General features: G+C 37.9%; 1 long non-coding RNA gene across 1 annotated transcript in view; it reads right to left on the reverse strand.

The window, feature by feature from the left end:
* Nucleotides 1–10843: 10843 nt before the first annotated feature.
* The window catches only part of LOC125109200 (uncharacterized), a 35035-nt gene continuing 25578 nt past the window's right edge, over nucleotides 10844–20300 (reverse strand). The window contains exon 4 of the long non-coding RNA XR_007130149.1: nucleotides 10844–11257. This is a non-coding gene — a long non-coding RNA (uncharacterized LOC125109200). The remainder of the gene's footprint in view (nucleotides 11258–20300) is intronic.

The following is a 20300-nucleotide window of genomic DNA, read 5'->3' on the forward strand; positions in this document are numbered from 1 at the left end:
TGATAGTTCCTAAATAATGGGGATGGGAAGATGTGATGGGGTGAGAAGATGAGGAAGAAGAGAGAGAGGAAAGCAATGGGGGGATAGAAATAAAGGCATCTATGACACAGATCTGCTGCCCCTAACTGCAGAAATGTGAGCTAATTAGGAGTGCCACTGCTCCCAACATAAAACCCCAAAGGTTCTCAAAGAAATTCACAGCCCCCAATCATATATTCACTGTTTCTCAGGATGTCCAGGACTTCTTTCTCTGGCCCACAGAACCACTCAGGACCTTTCCCTACTGATATGGAAATCAATACCATATAAAGACAGACTTACACATCCTATCCTTTTTTCCCTTTGTACAGGCAACAACACCAACCATTCTTGCTCCAAATAAGAAATTGGAAAGATGACTCCCGTGGCCTTCCTAAATAATTCCTGGATAAAAACCAAGTGCCTGATGATTTGGGGCCAGGAATTTTGTTATTTTGTTATTTGTCCTAGCTTCAGTGTCTGCTTCCACTGCTCTAGGGTGTCGTTTTGCAGGGAAGGGGGGTACGAGGAGGGGGTGTGAGAAGGGACAATGTAACTATGCAGAAGTGTTTTTTCAGTACCATGGACAGCTATCCAGTAACTGTGAAAATGCATTTTAAAACTTTCACCTGCCATTTCCTTTAAAGTCCTAAAAAGTCATTTAACCCTTACCTTACTATATTTAGGGATCATTAAACGAGCAGATGTTCAAGCAACAGATCAGTAGCGTGAGAAAGTTTAGTATATAACGAATCATATTAACTGGTTTAATGAACACTTTTTTGAGTGCAATATAATTCTCTCTGTGACCTATAAAGAAATGTGCACGTACATTCCATATACATATGTTCAATTTTTGTAATTGCTAGAATACTAATGGGACACTAGGAACATTCCATGCTGTGACCCACTGATTCTCAATCTCAGCTTCACATTAAACTGTTTAAAAATAGATGTTATAGGGTCGAATCAACCAACTTAGGCCAGATCTTTGAGACTGACTCTTGGAAGCCAAGCATGTTTTTAGAAGTACCACAGGAGCTTCTGAAACTCGCCACTCTACCCAGGTTCTTGTTAATAACTTCTAGTTGATTTTAATTCCAAACATGGCTATTGGCCACATATTGTTAATTGTTATGGTAAAAGAGAATAGATGTCAAACAAAGAACAATGGACAAGACAAAGAAATGTGGAGTTTTAATCTTGGAACTGATACTAAATAGCAATGTAGCCTTGGCAAGTCAACCTAATTTCTTGGACCTCAATCTCTTGAGACAGGATATTTTAGATTAAATTTCTGAGTTCCCTTCCCACTGAAAGTTGGTGTTCATGTGTGTATATCTATTTTATAGTAGCCAAATAAATCACATAAAAATTAATCATACTGGGACACCTGGGTGGCTCAGTGGGTTAAAGCCTCTGCCTTTGGCTCAGGTCATGGTCCCGGGGTCCTGGGATTGAGCCCCGCATCGGGCTCTCTGCTCAGCAGTGAGCCTGCTTCCTCCTTTCTCTCTGCCTGCCTCTCTGCCTACTTGTGATCTCTGTCAAATAAATAAATAAAATCTTTCAAAAAAATTAATCATACTCATGGTTTTAAATAATTCTACCATCTGCTGGAGTTCAGAAACATTTCAGTGCTCTGTAGCTAGTTTAATGCTCCAATTTTATGGGAATTATCATCATGACATTTTTCAATCCAGGTAGTTCTATTTCCTACAATAAAAATCTAGTTCCAGTTAATAACTTCTATAAATAGAAAGGGAGGAAAGGGGCGCCTGGGTGGCTCAGTGGGCTAAGCTGCTGCCTTCGGCTCAGGTCATGATCTCAGGGTCCTGGGATCGAGCCCCGCATCGGACTCTCTGCTCAGCAGGGAGCCTGCTTCCTCCTCTCTCTCTGCCTGCCTCTCTGCCTACTTGTGATCTCTCTCTGTCAGATAAATAAATAAAGTCTTTAAAAAAAAAAGGGAGGAAATACATCTTTATGTTCAATCTAAGGATTAAACCTGTAAAAAAAAAGTTGGGGTGCACTTGGATGGCTCAGTTCATGATCCCCAGGACCAGGGATCAAGCCCTGTGTCAGGTCTCCTGCTCAGCAGGGGAGACTGTTTCTCCCTCTGCCCTTCCCTTCACTTGTGCTTTCCCTCTCTCTCTCTTTCTCAAATAAAAATAAAAGTTGGACAGACCAAACACAGTTAGAGATAAAACTTCCCAAAACAAAAATTCCTTCACATTTTCCAGAAGTTTTCATCTTACATTCTTTACCTGCTATCGGTTCAGATCTTTGAGGCTATTACCCAGAAGCCAAGCCAGTGGAAAATAGCTCATTGGTTTGGCAATTTTAACTCTGTTATTGTTTTCTCAAAAAAAAAAATTAACTGGATCAACAGATAAGACATTTCGAGGTAGATATTATTGTTCCTCTTTCCTTATGAACATCCACAAAAAGAGTTCACTATACCATACAGCATTTTTTAACACAAGCTGTTTCTGTGACTTCTACATGGAGGTAAGAAAGTCTTCCTGATGGGGATCTGAGGGAATCAGAGCTGACTCTGTGGAGTCCTTAGGAGGAGACTGCTTGGGGGAAATGGTGGGGAACTTTCACAGAACATGTCCTCAATAAATGGCTGTGAAACTAAAAAATCTTACTCAAATTGAAAACATCATTTCGTGGGCAAAGATATCAATCTACAAGTTCTACTAAGAATCTTGTTGAACACTGAAAGACATCATTAGTGTCAATTGAGAAATCTGGAATATCATCACCATTTCCTAATGAAACTTGGATGTTTGTTTCATTTTGTTCCTTTTCTTCCTTGTTTGGTTGTTTTATAAATCTGCCCATATCCTATTCTGTCAAAACTAATCATGAGGGGCACCTGGGTGGCTGAGTGGGTTAAAGCCTCTGCCTTCAGCTCAGGTCATGGTCCCAGGGTCCTGGGATCAAGCCTGCATCGGGCTTTCTGCTCAGTGGGGAGCTTGCTTCCTCCTCTCTCTCTGCCTGCCTCTCTGCCTACTAGTGATCTCTGTCTGTCAAATAAATAAATAAAACCATTAAAAAAAAACAATCATGAGCCATACTGCTCTCACATTGTGTGTCTTTAGCTTGGGGGGTGAGTTAAAAAGGGGTGTTATGACCCAAAACAACAAGACACATGTAGCAACACACTGGAAATATTTTAAGTATTAAATACCTTACATCCACACCAACTCTTCAATCTGAAAGGCTACCACTTTTATGGGCTAACTTTCATAAGCCCTCGGAACACTGTTAGAATACTTGTTAAGCTTTTATTTTCATTGTTACTAGAATCACCATAAAAATGCCCTTACACAAATGAATAAGTCCCAAAATTAAAAACAGTAGAACAGCAGCATATCTATTTAAAGATTTCTATTTTTGTATTATCTCTGCTCTACACATTCAGTCTGACTTTACTTAGCATAGTCATTCTTCTTCATTAGCTTGTTTGTGCATAGGTTTCCAAATTAAATGCAATTACTTAAAAGGAATCAATAGCACAGCTAAGACAGTTCAGGCCATGGCTGGTTCCTAAAATAATTCTCAGTCTTTTTCACCAGAGCAATGTTTAGTCAAGTTGGAAGAATATTTTAAGAGGCCCTAAATCAGATTAAGTGCTGGCTTTCAGGTCTTGATATCTCGGAATACTGCCAGGTAGCAATCTCTGCGATTGAGTCATTTTGCATTAAGAGAGCTTGTTCTGATGAGGCCCAAATGACTCATGGTTTCTAATTCTCTTAAAAAGAGCCTTGAGACCTGCAATGTTAATTACATTATGGGACAGAGTAGAGGAGTATTGAATGGAGATGTTTCCAAATTATGCATCTCAGGCTCCTGTTTGCAGAGTCATTGTGGAACACAGGTTTGTCCTCACAGTGAAGGCATCTTGGTTTCATGGTATCTACAGTTGTTAGTATTTTACTTTGCAAATATATCTTTAACAAATTAAATACTAGCTAACATGGTCTGAGTAATTAGAATGTATAACACTTGGCCTCATCTGACCCAGGCTGCAGTAGAAAGCAACCATGTCAGGAAGCAGCTGCGGAGTCTCTAAATGAAATACTGGATATAGATCCATTCTGAAAGGGACATATTATAAGAAATGGTCATTTCCCCTGGGTATGAATGATAAATCTGATGGACAGCCTGCTCCAGACATCATTTGTCTGATGGAAGGAGATTTTGTTATGCCTTAACCAAACTGACACTATCTCTATTAATCAAGGGTTGTTTGATTTAGGTGTTCTTAAGGGAATAAAACAAAGGTGTTTTATTTAGTGAAATTCATCCAGAAACACTGACATTTATCCACAAGAAAATCTCTTCTACTTCTCATTTTATGCAATTGCTTTGGTAGGAATGTGCCTTTGCTGAAATAAAGTAATCAAGTTATATCAATCCAAGACCTATATTCCCAGTAGCTACGTAGACTGTACAGATATTGGGATTTATTTTCAATATACCCAGAGCATGCTAGGGTCATGAGTGATCAAATGCATTGGGAGGGTTTTGGCTTTTTCCAGGCTGCATAGAATTTAATTCTGTTAAATAAAGAGGGCAAACCATACTAGACACTCTAAGTTCTAGGAGCATCTTAGAGAAGACAATATGAATCAGTAGCAACTAATTAACTGGAAGATTTATAAGTCAAAAAACTACCTATCATAAGTAGAAACCTGTGAAACCTGGGCCAGAATGCTCATAGCTGTGAGGAAATAGCCCCAGCACCCTGGACCTTCTGAATAACAGCAAACAAAGGGGGGCTATAGAGAATGGTTTTTCTGAAGTGGGGAGACCAACCACAAAGGAAGAGAACAGCTCAGCATCTGACACAGGGAGAGAAAGGAGAATGAGAGGTGGAATAGAAATAGTCATCGTAAAACAAAACAAAACAAAACAAAACAAAAAACCAGTGCCTGGGAATTGTAAACCCAGCCACTGTTGTGGGTTTTTGTTTGTTTGTTTGTTTGTTTTTGCCTTTATATGTATGTATTGTATGTATTTAACATATAATGTATTATTTGTTTCAGGGGTACAGGTCTGTGATTCATCAGTCTTACACAATTCACAGCACTCACCATAGCACACACCCTCCCCAATGTCCATCACCCCAGCCACCCCATCCATCCCACCCTCCTTCACTCCAGCAACCCTCAGTTTATTGTAAACCACCTATTCTGTCACAGATTCCCCTAGCTCTTGGGAATATCACAATAGTTTTATTTCATTTTATCTAATAACCCAAATAGTTTATAAAAATATTCAAATAATAGAGAGTTAAAGCAAAAGTACTCCTTAACTATCCTTCCTCAAATTCTAGAAGCTTCATTAGGGGTCACCACTGAGACAAGGTTAGTACCCTTCCAGAGCTCTGCAGATGATTTGGGATGGGGAAAATGGAGTCTAACTTCATCCTTTTTATCTATGTTTTTTATGTTGACCCTCAACTAAGACCACAAAAATCAATTTAAGCTGTTTGCAACATTTTGCTACCATACTTGATATCATAAATATTGTTCTTCATGAAACCATTCTATGAGATGTGTTGGAGGAATGGTGAATTCAGGTAGGTTTGTTTTACAGGACATCTCACAGACAGCAGTGGGGTCATTGGCAGCATTGTAGAAGATAAGTCTTCAGTCTAGGCAAGAGGATTCCCCATCCTCCAGGCCCGAAATTGTACAGGCCATCCAAATCAGTAAAAGATAAATGGGCTAAATCCTCTCTTGGTCACTTGGGATCCAGTGCTCTCTGGTGGCCTCACTATTCATAGCCCAGAAATCCACTCAAGTGACTAACACTGGTCAGGCCCCAAGGAAACACTGCTCCACATTTCATGCCCTGTTCCTTTAAAAAGGCTACTGTTCCTACATGCTGAGTAGGTTTGTCGATGTGCCACTGCTGTAGTGGAGACAAACACCATTCCACAGTGCAAGCACAGTTTGAAGGGAAGACAGGAAAGAGAAGACTAACTTGTCAAAATTTTCCTCTCAGATAGCATGAAATCAGGGCCTATGATACTACCATTTTCCAGAAACACTGAGCACCCATTGCCTTGCTTCCCTTCCTGCTCCCAGAAATAATCACAAATTACCACAGTATTCACACTAGTTACATACGGCAGTTTAGAAATGTTTTGCATTGTTAAATGAGTAATATAACTCTTAAAAATTATATTATAAATATATGTATAGGGACACCTGGGTGGCAAGATCAGTTAAGCCTCCAGCAAATTTATGTTATAAATATAGTAGTATATGGATTATACACATGTTTATTTTATTACTCATCTGAACATTGCTGGCCCATCGTCAGAACACCCAGCCATGTGCAATAAATAACAGTTTACCTAAAAAAATAAAAAAATACTAATTCAAAGGGATACATGCACCCTGATGTTTATAACAGCATTATCAAAAATAGCCAAATTATGGAAAGAACTAATCGACTAATGAATGAATAAAGATGTGGTGTATATATATATATACACAATGGAACACTACTCAGCTATCAAAAAGAATGAAATCTTTCCCTTTGTAACAACATTGATGGAGCTAGAAAGTATTATGCTGAGTGAAATAAGTCAGTCAGAGAAAGACAAATACCATATGATTTCACTCATATGCAGAATTTAAGAAATAAAACGAACAATCATGGGTGGGGGGAAGAGAGAGAAAAACTACAGAGAGCAAACTGATGGTTGCCAGAGAGGAGGTGGGCCAGGGGATGAGTTAAGTGATGGGGATTAAGAAGGACATGTGTAAGGAGAAAGTGGGAATTGTATGGAAGTATTGAACCACTAAATTGTATATTTGAAACTAATATTACACCATATAAACATAAGTGTTGATGTAAAAAAAAAAGAAAAAGAATAAATTCGGTTCTCATTGATATTTTGCAGTTTCAGTTATATATACACATATTGCTGTGATAAAATATGATTTATAAAGATAGAAGACTCTACATGTGTGTCTACATATGCAAACATACAGGATCCAAATATATGTTCACTAGCTTGATTCATGATTTATGACTTAAATGTTTGAATATATGGCATATGGGCCTCAACTTGTGCTTCTACCTTATGTCCTGCAAGTGGGCTGGGCCCACTTGCAGTGGTCATTTCCTACATTAGATTTTGTTTTATTTTGTACATTTATATTTGTATCTCACTTATTTGCAAGTGTATCTCACTTGTTTGAGGTAATACACAATAAAAACATGTGTTTTTGAATGTAGTCAAAACTAAAGTAATTAGAAACTACATAGTGGGGGTGCCTGGGTGGCTCAGCGGGTTAAAGCCTCTGCCTTTAGCTCGGGTCATGATCCCTCAAGCCCCACATCAGGCTCTCTGCTTAGCCAGAAGCCTGCTTCCTCCTCTCTCTTTCTCTGCCTGCCTCTCTGCCTACTTGTGATCTGTCAAATAAATAAATAAAAAAATCTTTAAAAAAAAAAAGGAATTACATAGTGTGTCTACCAAAAATACTCACTGTGAAGAAATATTGTGATATAAAACCATATGAAAATACAAAAGTGCTACAAAGTCAGGCTCAAAGAAAAGAATTTGAGAAATTCAACATTTTTTTTACTCTGCTGATGACTTCTTGTTAGCCTGTGCCCATATGAGAGCAATTAATTATACATTTCTCCTCAAATAGAAAATGAGAAACACACAAATTTCTCAAGAAAAGGAAAATTCTAAAGGAGTTCCTCATGTGAAAGTCCACATATAGCAAGTGCTATAGTGAATAATATGTAGGACTTTAATTTTTCATGGAAGCTTACAATAAAAATTGAAATAAATTAAAATGCAAGTTAAATGAAATGCTTCTTATTATCCAGCAGGTGATTTTCCTGTAACCCAATCCGAGAAAGATCCAACTTATTTTTAGAAAAAGCCAGGAGATTACCGTTGCCCACAAATTTGATGGTGGTTTTTTTAAGTCACTGATGAGTAGGACAGGTTATAATTATGTAACTATTGCTTTAACTGTTCTTTTTTTCTTTTAAGGTTTTATTTCTTTATCTGACAGAGAGAGAGAGAGAGAGATCACAAGTAGGCAGAGAGGCAGGCAGAGGCAAGGGAAGGAAGCAGGCTCCCTGCTAAGCAGAGAGCCCGATGTGGGGCTCGATCCCAGGACCCTGAGATCATGACCTGAGCCAAAGGCAGAGGCTCAACCCACTGAGCCACTCAGGCACCCCTGCTTTAACTGTTCTTGACTGCCACATGCAGATAAGGAACTAGAAATTGCTAGGTGTACAGTAAGTCCTCAATAAACAGTGGTGACTAAGAACAATCCCACCAGGACATAAATGGACATGGGGTGAAATCTCTTTAGCACCTGCTGGGGAAGGCCATGGAGGTCCCCTTGCTGGAAAGCGCTTTAGCTCAACCTGGAGTTCTGGGAATTGCTGACTGGTCTGGAAGATAGTGTTCTACCAATTTGTGCATCATTACTTTCCTTCTTTAATTTTCCCAAAGTTCTTATCTGGCTCCTGGAGCAAAATACTTTTGTGATAAATTGACCTTAATTAAGCCTAAGTTATGTTAAAAGAACATTTCGTTGCCAGCAAATCCATTTAGAGATTAGAAATATTTACCTCTTGCTGAATATGGCAGGCTTTACATATTTAGTCAGAATAATAAAGTTTTCTCAGGAGTTGCAACCAGAGTCAGTTGGAGTAGTTTCCATAGTGTGAACTAAAACAATATTATTATCAACGGAACCCTGGGAGGTATTTATCATTCCCTCTCCTGCCCACTGCAGACTGACTCATCATGCAGGACCCAAATTAATCCTGATGTGAACTCCCAACTGCTCTCCATGCTCTCTCAGCAGGGCCTGGCTATGCTGCACACTTTGGAAAGTTTGATTGAAGTGCTGCCTTTTTATACAACTAATTTTTTATGGGTAACAAATAGGAGAATTCATTTGGGGATGAAAATAGAACATTCTGATGCTAGACTCGACATCATCATTGTCTGTAACTGTCAAAACAAAAACTGATGGGATGGCAGATCATCTTGTTAAGAGAGCATCGCTTCACTGGGCAGGCACTGACAGGCAATTTAGTCCCACTGGCCATCTCACATCAGGGCATCATCCAAAAACCACATTACACATTCAATATGCTTTTTATTTATGAAAGAAACTCTATGAGCTTATTCACATGAACAGGAACTGGGACTCACAAGGAAGATCACAATGTAAGATCATCTTTAACATTAAATCTCTACAGATATAAAATTATTCTTGGACAAAACTCTCTTCCATGATTCAAGGAGCTTATATAGGATACACTTTATTTTACCACTGGAAATAACTGTGTGAAGTATAAAAATGAAATATTTTGGTATTTCATTATTGCAGATTTACGGTCATCTTAATCTTGATTCAAACTTTTCATCTTATTTACAGATGTTATAATGAAATCGTAAAGATTTCACAATAAGACATTATATATATGCCCACATTCTCTTTTCACATGTAAGAGGACAAGTAAAATAGGAGCATCATCTCAGGCCAACTACTCTGCATAATGTCATCACAGTATGAGTAAATATTTGTATTTTCATGAAGCAGACCTGTAAGAATGTTCATTCATTCAGCCACAAATATTTATTGTGTGCCAGTGTTATGGGAACCATGAACAGAATTCTATGAGACTGACTAGGGGCAATATTATGCATTAGGTAACAGATTTCAGAACTCCTCATTCCTCTTTTTTTCTATCCCTCTGTATTCCAGAAGGACACCCTCTCCTTGCATTATTCCAAGGGAGAAAGAAAAACATTAATGATACTTAGAGCCTGTGTGGTTTAAGAATTTAATCCCCTCTCATAATACTTACATTTCTTTAAAAAAAAAAAACTATAAGAGAGGATTCTAAGGGCATAAAAACTTTGATGGTGGCCAAAGTTCTTGCCATGAACTATTTCACCATGAACTAAAATTTTTCTGAATTTTTCCAGTAATTCTCACATCATCATGCAAAGATCACTTGTCATTGTTCTCCCAAGATCATCCATTTTGCTAAGTTAATAAAATATCATAAACCAGTCCCATTATTTACATATGATGGCATTTAAAGAAGCTCAGCAATACATTATTCTCCACTGGGCTTGGATAAATTGAAGGCTATTCATTAATGTTAGATAGAAAAAATCAAAATAACAGGCTTAATACTTACAAAACCTTGAGTGGAAATGTAGTTTAGGTATATAGCCATAGTGGGCTGTATTAAATGTGTGTCTCCAATCCATAGGCAAGGCAAGAAAGTAAATCCTTATAGGCAGGTTGACTTAGAGAAAAGCAGGAACTGAGGACAGCATGCTCAGCCTGTTTTCCTAAACTTACCAGTTTAGGGTATATTGTGGATAATTCACTTCTCTCTCCAACAGGGGGAGAATGTGTATAGAGGTTAGGAGTTTAGTCTAGCTCTTAAGATCAATTAGCAAAATCTAGTTGGTGTAACATTTAATAAGCCCTTACTAAGAACCAGAACCATGGTTCCACACTTCACCTTTATCATGATTCATTTTTGTTAAACTTGTATGAACTACCTATTATTATTCCCTATTATACTTTAGGAAAGAGAAGCTATTAAGATATAGTGAACTTGGGGTGCCTGGGTGGCTCAGTGGGTTAAGCCTCTGCCTTCGGCTCAGGTCATGTTCTCAGGGTCCCCCCACCCTCCTCTGCCTGCCTGCCTCTCTGCCTACTTGTGACCTCTGTCTGTCAAATAAATAAATAGATAGATAGATAGATAGATAGATAGATAAGGTGAATTCCCCAAGTGGCAGAGCTAGGACTCAAAGTTGGTTCTCTAGCCATCAAAAGCCAGAATGCTTCTTGTCTCCACACACTACCTTCTAAGTCATTTTTAAGGGAAACTAAAACCATTCTCTCTTTCAAGACATGCTTTTATTCAGATCTTAAGCAGGTGAAATGTTTATGTGTATCATTTTCAGTCTTGCATTACTAACATCTGCAGATTGTGTTTGAATCAGGACTCCTGATTAGGCAGACTTTCCATCAAGGAAACAAAAGGCAGTACATTAACATAGGTGTTCAGCTCCTGGTCTATGTTGTTCATCCCTCCCCGAGCTCATTGTGAGTAGGTAACAGACGAGAAACAGGTACAATCACTGCATTTCCTCAGAGTTCAGTTGGATCAAATATATCTTCTTTCTCCTCAGCTAGATAACAGATTACTGAAAGAACAAACAAAAACATTAATATTGTGTCTACTTTCCAAATTATAGAAAATGCACATGTATTTCAGAAGACACTGAGTTATAAAAAATGAATATAGGAAGTTTATAGCAGTGGGCCTCTTATCCTGAGAGACACACACACACACAAAATCTGAAATCTCAAAAACCAGAATTTTACAAAACCTGGTAAAAGAATGGATCTTTTGGTTCAGGGATATAAAATTACAAATCTAAGTATTATCATCAGTTGATATTAATTACATCTCAAGATTAAAATTAGTTCATTATTAAGATAGTACAAAGTCAGGGTCAAGTAAAAAGTAAATCTTTTTTAATGATTAATTTGCCTTCAGTGACTCTTGGTAAAGCCCCCAGCCACTGAGAACTGCACTGTGGTTTTCCACCTCAAGCACTTTAAGGAACTGGCCTCTAAGAAAGAATGTTTGATGCTGATGGATTCAGGAAAATCATACAAATTGCTGAAACACTAACCTTAATTAAAAAAAAATCACTCCTCCAATGTAATAATGAATTGAATAAGGGAAGGGTCACTAAGTTAGATATGTGAGCTGGAAATATGCACAAATGGCTGTTAGGAAATCTCTAACCAGAAGTAAAATAACCCAACGGAGGTAAGCCATTAGCCATTCTCTGTCTAATTTTTCTACTTTGACCAAAAGTCAAATTATTGGCAGCAGAAAGAGCTTCAATTCTGGGATCACAGATACCTGGGGTCAAAGTCTGATTTTACCCTGGTTCTCCCATCTCTAAAATCAGGAAATTAAGTCTTACCCTTTCTGGGTTGATTGGAGTCACAGGAGTTGATACATATGTCTGACATAATGTGAGCCACTGAAAATACCAGTTCCCTTCCCTCTCTCCTCTATAAGTCCAAAGTCAGAAGACACAGATTGCCACCAGTGGGTCCACTCCCCCTGCTCAGCATGTCACAGAGTTGAAGCTGTACCTCACTGCAGAGCCCCTGGGAATTCCAACTCCAATTTGAGGAAATAAAATTTAAATGTAGGGAAGTGGAAAACTATTTAGCAGACACTATTTTAAGCCTCTCTACATATCATTTCATTTCATTCTAACTGTAACCCTCTTAAATAGAGGCTCTAGTAACACCCAGAGGAGGAAACTGGGGCACAGAGAGGTGTCCTGGACAGAATAAGTTCTGGAACTGAGGGTGGTGAGCACTGCATCTATTCCTTGGGGGAGAATATTAAAACTCTCATTAAAACTGAATGGCATTAAAGAGGGCACAGATTGCATGGAGCACTGGGTGTTACATGCACACAATGAATCATGGAACACTACATCAAAAACTAATGTTGTACTGTATGGTAACTAACACAACATAATAAAAAAATAAATTAATTAAAAATAAAAATGAAGGGGCGCCTGGGTGGCTCAGTGGGTTAAAGCCGCTGCCTTCAGCTCGGGTCATGGTCCCAGGGTCCTGGGATCGAGCCCCACGTCGGGCTCTCTGCTCACCAGGGAGCCTGCTTCCTCCTCTCTCTCTCTGCCTGCCTCTCTGCCTACTTGTGATCTCTGTCTGTAAAATGAATAAATAAAATCTTTAAAAAAATAAAATAAAATAAAAATTAAAAAGATTAAAAATGTTAAAAACTGAATGGCAAGTCAATATTTAGAGCCTTGGACATTGATAACAGTTGAGTTCATTAAAGAAACTGTTTTACCAAAGCGTCTATACATCTTTAACTCTTAAACTCATTAGTTTTTACCTAAATCAGACAGGGAGAAGGTACTATCCATTATTTCCACAAAAAGGAAGCATGTTGACTTTTAGTAATGGCCAATGAACTAGAAACCTGCAGTCTTCCTCCTTTATTCTCAGTTGGTCTACAGCAGACAAGCAAGACTGAACTGACCTCGGCAGGGCTGGAGCCAGGGTTTGTTCTGATAAGATAAGATATACCACTCCTAACCAAGTCAGAGGGTGCCTTCATCATAATGGGTAAGAAAAGCTGAAGGCTGCTGGGGAAGACAGGCCCATGGAAGAGCACAGGCTATCAACGACTCAGAGGGAAGCAGAGGTGGGATCAGAGCAAGAGGCCTGGACAGACACACAGAAGAAGGTGAGCGTGAAAAAGCTGGGAAAGTGAGGACAAGAGAAAAGGAAGGTGCTGTCCAGAGTGCTTTCCTCCAACATCAGCTGGTCCATCATTCACATGTGCTAGCCTCACGAGTCCTAATAGTGAATAAGATGCTTTAACTTAAGGAGTAAAGGGAACAACAGAGAATTCTCAGTGCCTAGAAATAAGTGCTCTCTCCACTTCACACTTAGAGTCTCACATGGGGCTAGTAGCCAGCTGGTAAAACTGTTAGTTTTCCAGGCATGGACCCAGAAGTACCAAATCAACTTCTGTATATACAATCTTCGAAACCCACACTTATGATGTGGCTTAAGTATCGTACCCTTCAACCTCTTGAAAATTTATTTTCTCATGTTCCATCTCCCCATGCCTCAGAGAAAGAATTTGATTAAAGAAAATAATTCATGTGTTACACATAGGCATTTAGCCATAATTTTATATTAAGATCTCAAAGATCTAATACCCCCTTTTTCTCTTCTTGCCTGGTGGATCACAAAAGATAATGACTCAAATAATAAATAGGAAGGAACATACCAGAAAGCAGAACCAAATTTCTCTGTGACTCTTGGATGACCCACTGCCCTCACCAAGTACCTCTTCCCAGAAAAGCTTGGTTTTTGCTGTAAACTGATTTGTCTCTCTCCAAAATGCATATGTCAAAGCCCATTGTTAATTAAGTTTAAAAGAGGCCATGATGTTGAAGCTCTAATGCTTCAGGACTGTGACCTTGTGAGAAGAGGAGGACCTTCACCAGGAATGGAACCCTGGAAGAACCTGAATCTAGGACTTTCCAGCCTGCAGAAGGATGAGAATATAAATTTCTGTTGTTTAAGTCACCTGGTCTATGCTATTTTGTTATGGCAGCCTAAGCTGACTAAGACAGCTTTCAACAAGGATTTTGTCAGTAAGAAAGGTAAAAGTCTACCATGAAATTTGAAGCAGCCCTAGAGGAAGCTGCAACATTCTAGAAAGAGTCCCAATAGGATTAAAAGTATTAGCTTTCATCTACTGAATGACCATGTACTCTGATTTACACACTCACACAGATACAGACACACATGAAAGCATGCACAGGCACATAATGTACACGCTCACTATCACAATAAGTCTTCAAAGTAATCCTATCAGATTGATATTTAATTCCCCCATTCTACTGACTGATGAAAATGAGTCTCAGAAATGTTGATCAGTTTGCCAAAATATGCATAACTAGTGGATCCAAGATTTAAAGCCAGATCTCCAAAGCCTATTCTTTCTACCATTATGTTATACTGAATCTAGGCAATGGGTCCATCTTTGACATTATTTCAGAATGTCTTTTGTACTCTATGCCTTCATACCAGTCAGAATCATCCTGACCCCAGATCCTGTTAAACCCAGATATGCTCATTTCAGTCATGTGTTGGGCACTGGAAGGAGGTAAGTTCCTCAAATCAGGTTATGGAGGAAGCTTCAAACCCAACCTCTAAATGTTCTCAGTCTTTTCAATATTCACCAACAACATAAACTCTTCTGAAAGTCCTGCAGGGAAACCAGCATAGAAGCATTTAAGTCTGACATGTTACATCTATAAAGAGTAACCAAAACCTGCTTTTGTGGCCTTTCCTTTCTTTTCAGTCATCAGTAGACCACCATACTTGCCATACAGCCAACACATGCCAACCACAACTGCTACTTCCACTACCTGAAGGAAAAGCCTTCTAAGCACAATATCCAGCAGACAGCAAAGTGGAATTCAACCTGCCTTAGCATAACAGGAGCCATTTCCTTACAGACTCTGGGGAAAACAAGCTGTATTTCCCAGCACCATTCATTTTGTCCTAAAGCAACATTGCAGGGCTGGAAACTTAAAATAATCCAGTTAATGCAAAATATTTCCTCTGCCCCTCACTGAGCCTACTCTGAATGTGTGCCAAAATAGCTATTAGCAGTGATTAAAACTGTGAGACTACCTAGCGGAGATTCTCTCAGGAGCAAAGAGAAGTGCCTTTCTACCCTGAGCTCATCAACGCTAATGAAAGATCAGCAGAGAGCCCAGCCAGGCATGGACTAAAGAAACCAGGAGAGAGACAGCTCAAGAACATTGCTTCTGATTAATTTACCAATAGCGTGTTGTGAGAGAAAGTCAAGCAGAGGTTTTGTTTTTTTCATGTGGCTCTTTTTGATGAGAGCCAGAAACAAAACAAAGCAAAACCATAACTCTATTATAAAGAGACTTCATCTTATTCTGAAACAATGACAGTTTAAGCTATTGCCACTTACATGTGAGCAACCCAAGTTCACCAAATTATGGGTAGCAACCTATGCTTAGAACTATAAAACTCAAGCATTGTAAAAGATGGTGCCACCTCAGCTCTTCCTGGAAACATCCCATATTCTCTGCCATCACACAATTATACCTAGAAGGCAGAGAGAGTAGAGCATCTTCCATATTCCCACCTAATTTTGTTTGGGTCCTGATAGTATTAAAATTAAAATCAGGCTTAGTATTCCTGATTAACCAATCCAATTCTGGGAAAAGAGTTAATATGAGCCCTGAACTAACCTCTTCTCACAGTAGTACTTGAAAAAGGAGTTCAGAAAAGTATGGAATGTTGTGCCTGTCTTATTTGCTGTGAACATTTTTTTTTCCCTGTGTTATGGCACCTGAATTTGGGGACCATGAGTTGGCAGGTAAGGCTTGGGCCTATGTTATAGAATCATTTTTAAATGACAGGAAACTTAGCCACATCTTCTCTGTCAAGGTGACACACACACACTGGTTTCATCTACAGCTGGTGCACGTGCCCCATAAGTGTGAAGGCACTAAAGATCCAGAGTACCCACAATACTGTACTGCCCAATGACATTGGAATGTTATGTGAAGAAAAAAGGGAGAGAGATAACAAGAGAAAAATGAGAAGATAAAAACTCATTCTGGACAACATAACCCAATAGGTGGAATAAACCTACAAATGCTTTAAGCTATAGAAGAACTTCAGAATTCAAACTCGGTAAAACTTGAAAAATTCCAAATCCAGATGATTAAACAGAAGAGTAAGGTGAGAAAAAAGAAAACAAATTAAAAATGAAAGGGTCATTAGGATTCAGAGAAAGGGGAACCCTCTCACACTGTTGGTGGGAATGTAAACTGGTGCAGATGCTCTGGAAAACAGTATGGAGGTTCCTCAAAAACTTAAAAATAGAACTACCCTAGGACCCAGTAATTGCACTTTACTATATAAAAGATTCTATGTGAAAAAGCAGAAGGCTGCCCCCAGGAAGAGAAATTACACCAATAAATGCTCAAATAAGGACGCAGACCAGGACTTCCTAGTTTATAGCCTTAGATAAGAGGAAAAGGACTAGAAGGGACAACTTAGAAGAACTAATAGCTTTTAGGAAGAATTAGACTAAACAGAAGTGGTAGACTTTGAAGACAACTCAGTGGGGAAAAGGAGGAAATGAGAGGGAAAATTAAAAATTTTGCAGATATGAAAGGCATGCTAACCCTTCCCTATTATGAGTGTGCTACCAACACTACCATCTGCAAAATAAACTGCACAGATGGAGCATGGTCAAACTAAAAATCCCTTTCATGAAATGAGTAGGAGTAGCATAGCAGATCACCTTCATATAAAATGACTGCAATGTGTCAGAAAATGGAAGGAAATAAATATATACATAAATAGAAAATCTTTTCTGCTGATGAAAACACTTGACTGGCAAACTAAATATTACACTGAAGAAAACTGTAGTAGAAAGCTTCAAATTATATCAAATATCCTCAGTCAGGAAGGTGGGGATATGGCAAAATACCCTGAATCAGAAATACAAAAGCAAAGAACAAAAAATGTATATAAAGCAGAAAGAAATGAAACAGAAATGAATTTGAATTCAGGAAAGAAATAGAAGATAAAACAAAATCATCTAAAATTAAGATTAAATGTCAAGATACACAGTGGAGAACAGAATCAAATAAAAACTTAATAGCATTAAGACATTTTTTTAAAGAACAACAGAAGAAATATGAGGTAAAGAAGGGAATAAAAGTATCAGAAAGAAAGTGAATAGAAATGGAAGATAGACTTAAGAAGTATTATCAAGACAATCGAACAGAACTAATATTTAAAACTATAAATTCAAGAAAATCTTCAAGAAAAAAAGAAGTGCCCCAACACAAATTCTAGTAAAACTATTACTTTAGAGATAAAGAAAAAAAAAATTTTCCATCATCTGCGGACAAAGGAGGAGGAGGAGGAAGGAAGAAAGAAAGGAAAGAAAAAATTTAAAGGGCAAAGGAATCAGACTGAGATATTTCAAAATAACATACAAAGAAAAGCAACAGAGGACTATAATTTTCAAGAAACTTAAGGAATTTATAAATTTTCATATTTATCCAGCAAAACTTCCTAAAAGTAGTAAGGCCATAGACAGAGTTTATTGTATGCCAGAATAAGGGAATACCTGAGCACTTCCATAGGAATCTGACAGAGAAAGGCTTTCATCCAGCCAAAGGATGGCCTCAAAACTACACAAAAGGACTTTCAGTGAGTATTTCACATTTTTAATTGAAGAACTAAGAACAATAAAAGAACATGGTCATGAATTAAAGATAATATGTAAACATTATGTTCAGGCAAAGTAAGAAAAAGCAACTAAAAGAGAAAAGAGAAAAGGGAAAAGAGAAAAAGTAAGTTGTCAGTGGAAGGGAAAGAGTACCATTTCAAGCTGGCAGATGGTGAAAAGTTAAGTAAGAACAAAAACATTAGTCACTATAAGAAGTATTAATCCAAAGGTAACCCTTACAATATTTTTACCTTCTTAAAAACCAAAAGAAAAATTTTAAGAAGCAAATGACCAAGCCAAATACATAGAAATAGTATATATAATAAAATATGTAAATAAATGTCTGCATAAGATAATAGACAAAATTGAGGCCATATATATTAGTCATATCAATAAATATGAACAAGATTAATGTGCTTATGAAAACAAAAGATTTCAAATTGGGTCACAAACAAAAATACAACTTTTTACTATATACAAGACACACTTAACATGTAGTGATTCAAGTAGGCTAAAAATAAAGAGATTAATGAATATGTACAAGACAAATAGAAGCAATAAGAAACCAAGGGCTGCAATCCTGATTCCAGACAAAGTAGACTTCAAGGCAAAAAGCATTAAATTAGACAAAGGACACTTTATAATATTAAAAGACACATTCTACATAAAGATGTGATGTTCATGAATAACTATGCACTAAATAACACAACAAACTAAGTGATGCAAAAAGAAATAGAAACACAGTAATAATAAAGATTTTAACATACCACTGTCAGTAGGAGACAAATCAAGTAGATAAAAAAATAAGGATATAAAATACTTAAATAAAATAATCAATAAGACTGACCTTTTGAATATACACCAAACATAATTTACTAATAATAAAGCATATTATTTCTTTTCAAGTGCACATAGAATGTTCACAAAAATTGAAAATATACTAGAGCACTAGTAGGAACATTTAAGGAGACCTTTTTTTTTAAGATTTTATTTATTTGGCAGGGATCACAAGTAGGCAGAGAGGCAGCCAGAGAGAGGGGGGGAAGCAGGGTCCCTGCTGAGCAGGGAGCCAGATGCAGGGCTGGATCCCAGGACCCTGAGATCATGAACCAAGCCGAAGGCAGAGGCTTTAACTCACTGAGCCACCCAGGCTCCCTAAGGAAGCCTTTCTAAGAAAAAAAAAGAAAGAAAGAAAACCTTTGTAACTATGACTAATATTCCAGAGTCACTGGCTATTATACACAACTAATGAATCATTGAACACTATAAAAAAACTCACGATGAACTATATGCTGGCTAACTGAACATAATAAAAAAAGAAAGAAAAAGAAAACATTAATAACTTTTACTACGTAAGAGTGAAAAAAATTGCATAGTAAAAATACACCATAACAATATGCAAAAGACATGACAGACCAAGAGATAATATTAGCAGAATATTACAAATAAGAGACTAAAGTCCCTAATTTACAAAGAAGTTTAAAAAGAATATCACTCCTAGGCAAGATAGAGTAGCAGAGGATGAATTTTTCTTCCCCTCAAACAACTTTTAAAAAGCATAAAAAATATGTGAGAGAGAAAAAGGGGGTCTTCAAGACATGGTCATCAAGCAACAAAGTGCAGTGTTTCCTAATATATGAGGAACAAATAAGGTAAGCCATATGACAGTCCCAGTTCACAGCCTGCAGTAAGTTTCCAGAACTTGGCACAAGGAGTGGAAACAGATGGAGCTGGTGGACTCCCAGAATGGAGGACATGGAGCTGCGAATTAGGAACCAAGACATCAACAGTTTGTAAAACAGAGCACTGGGACCACAGAGCTGCACCAAGACAGCTGCAAAGATGTGCAAGTTTCCCCTTAAGTGTTCAGCAATAGTGACCAATGTATGTCTGCCAGGGAACTATCTAAGGCCAAGAATCACTGAAAGGACTAGAAGGAGTAGTATCTGCATTCGCAGAGGGCCAAAAATAGTCCTACTCCCACCAGCTGGACTGAATAATCTTATCATCTACAGGGCTTTGAGTAAAGTACTCAAGAAGGTCTTGCCTCAGTAGTGGGAGAATAATAAGCACTAGAATGAGCACTGCACCAGACCTACCTAATAAATCATACAAGCAAGAGCAAAAAGATCAAAGTGTTTCTAAGTAACTTCACTATATCCCTGGATCATGGAAGAAAAAAATCCCTGGATAAATCAAGATTTACTGAAAAACAAACATATCCGGTGTCCTACCAGATTAAACAACCAGGTAAAATGTACAATGTTTGGTGCCCAAAGATTATCAAACATGCAAAAATCAGGAGAAGATGACCCATATGGGGAAAATAATCAATTGATTGAAATCAAGCCAGAAGTGTTACAGATGTTAGA

Source organism: Lutra lutra, chromosome 9, assembly GCF_902655055.1.
Source record: "Lutra lutra chromosome 9, mLutLut1.2, whole genome shotgun sequence".
Lineage (NCBI taxonomy): Eukaryota > Metazoa > Chordata > Mammalia > Carnivora > Mustelidae > Lutra > Lutra lutra.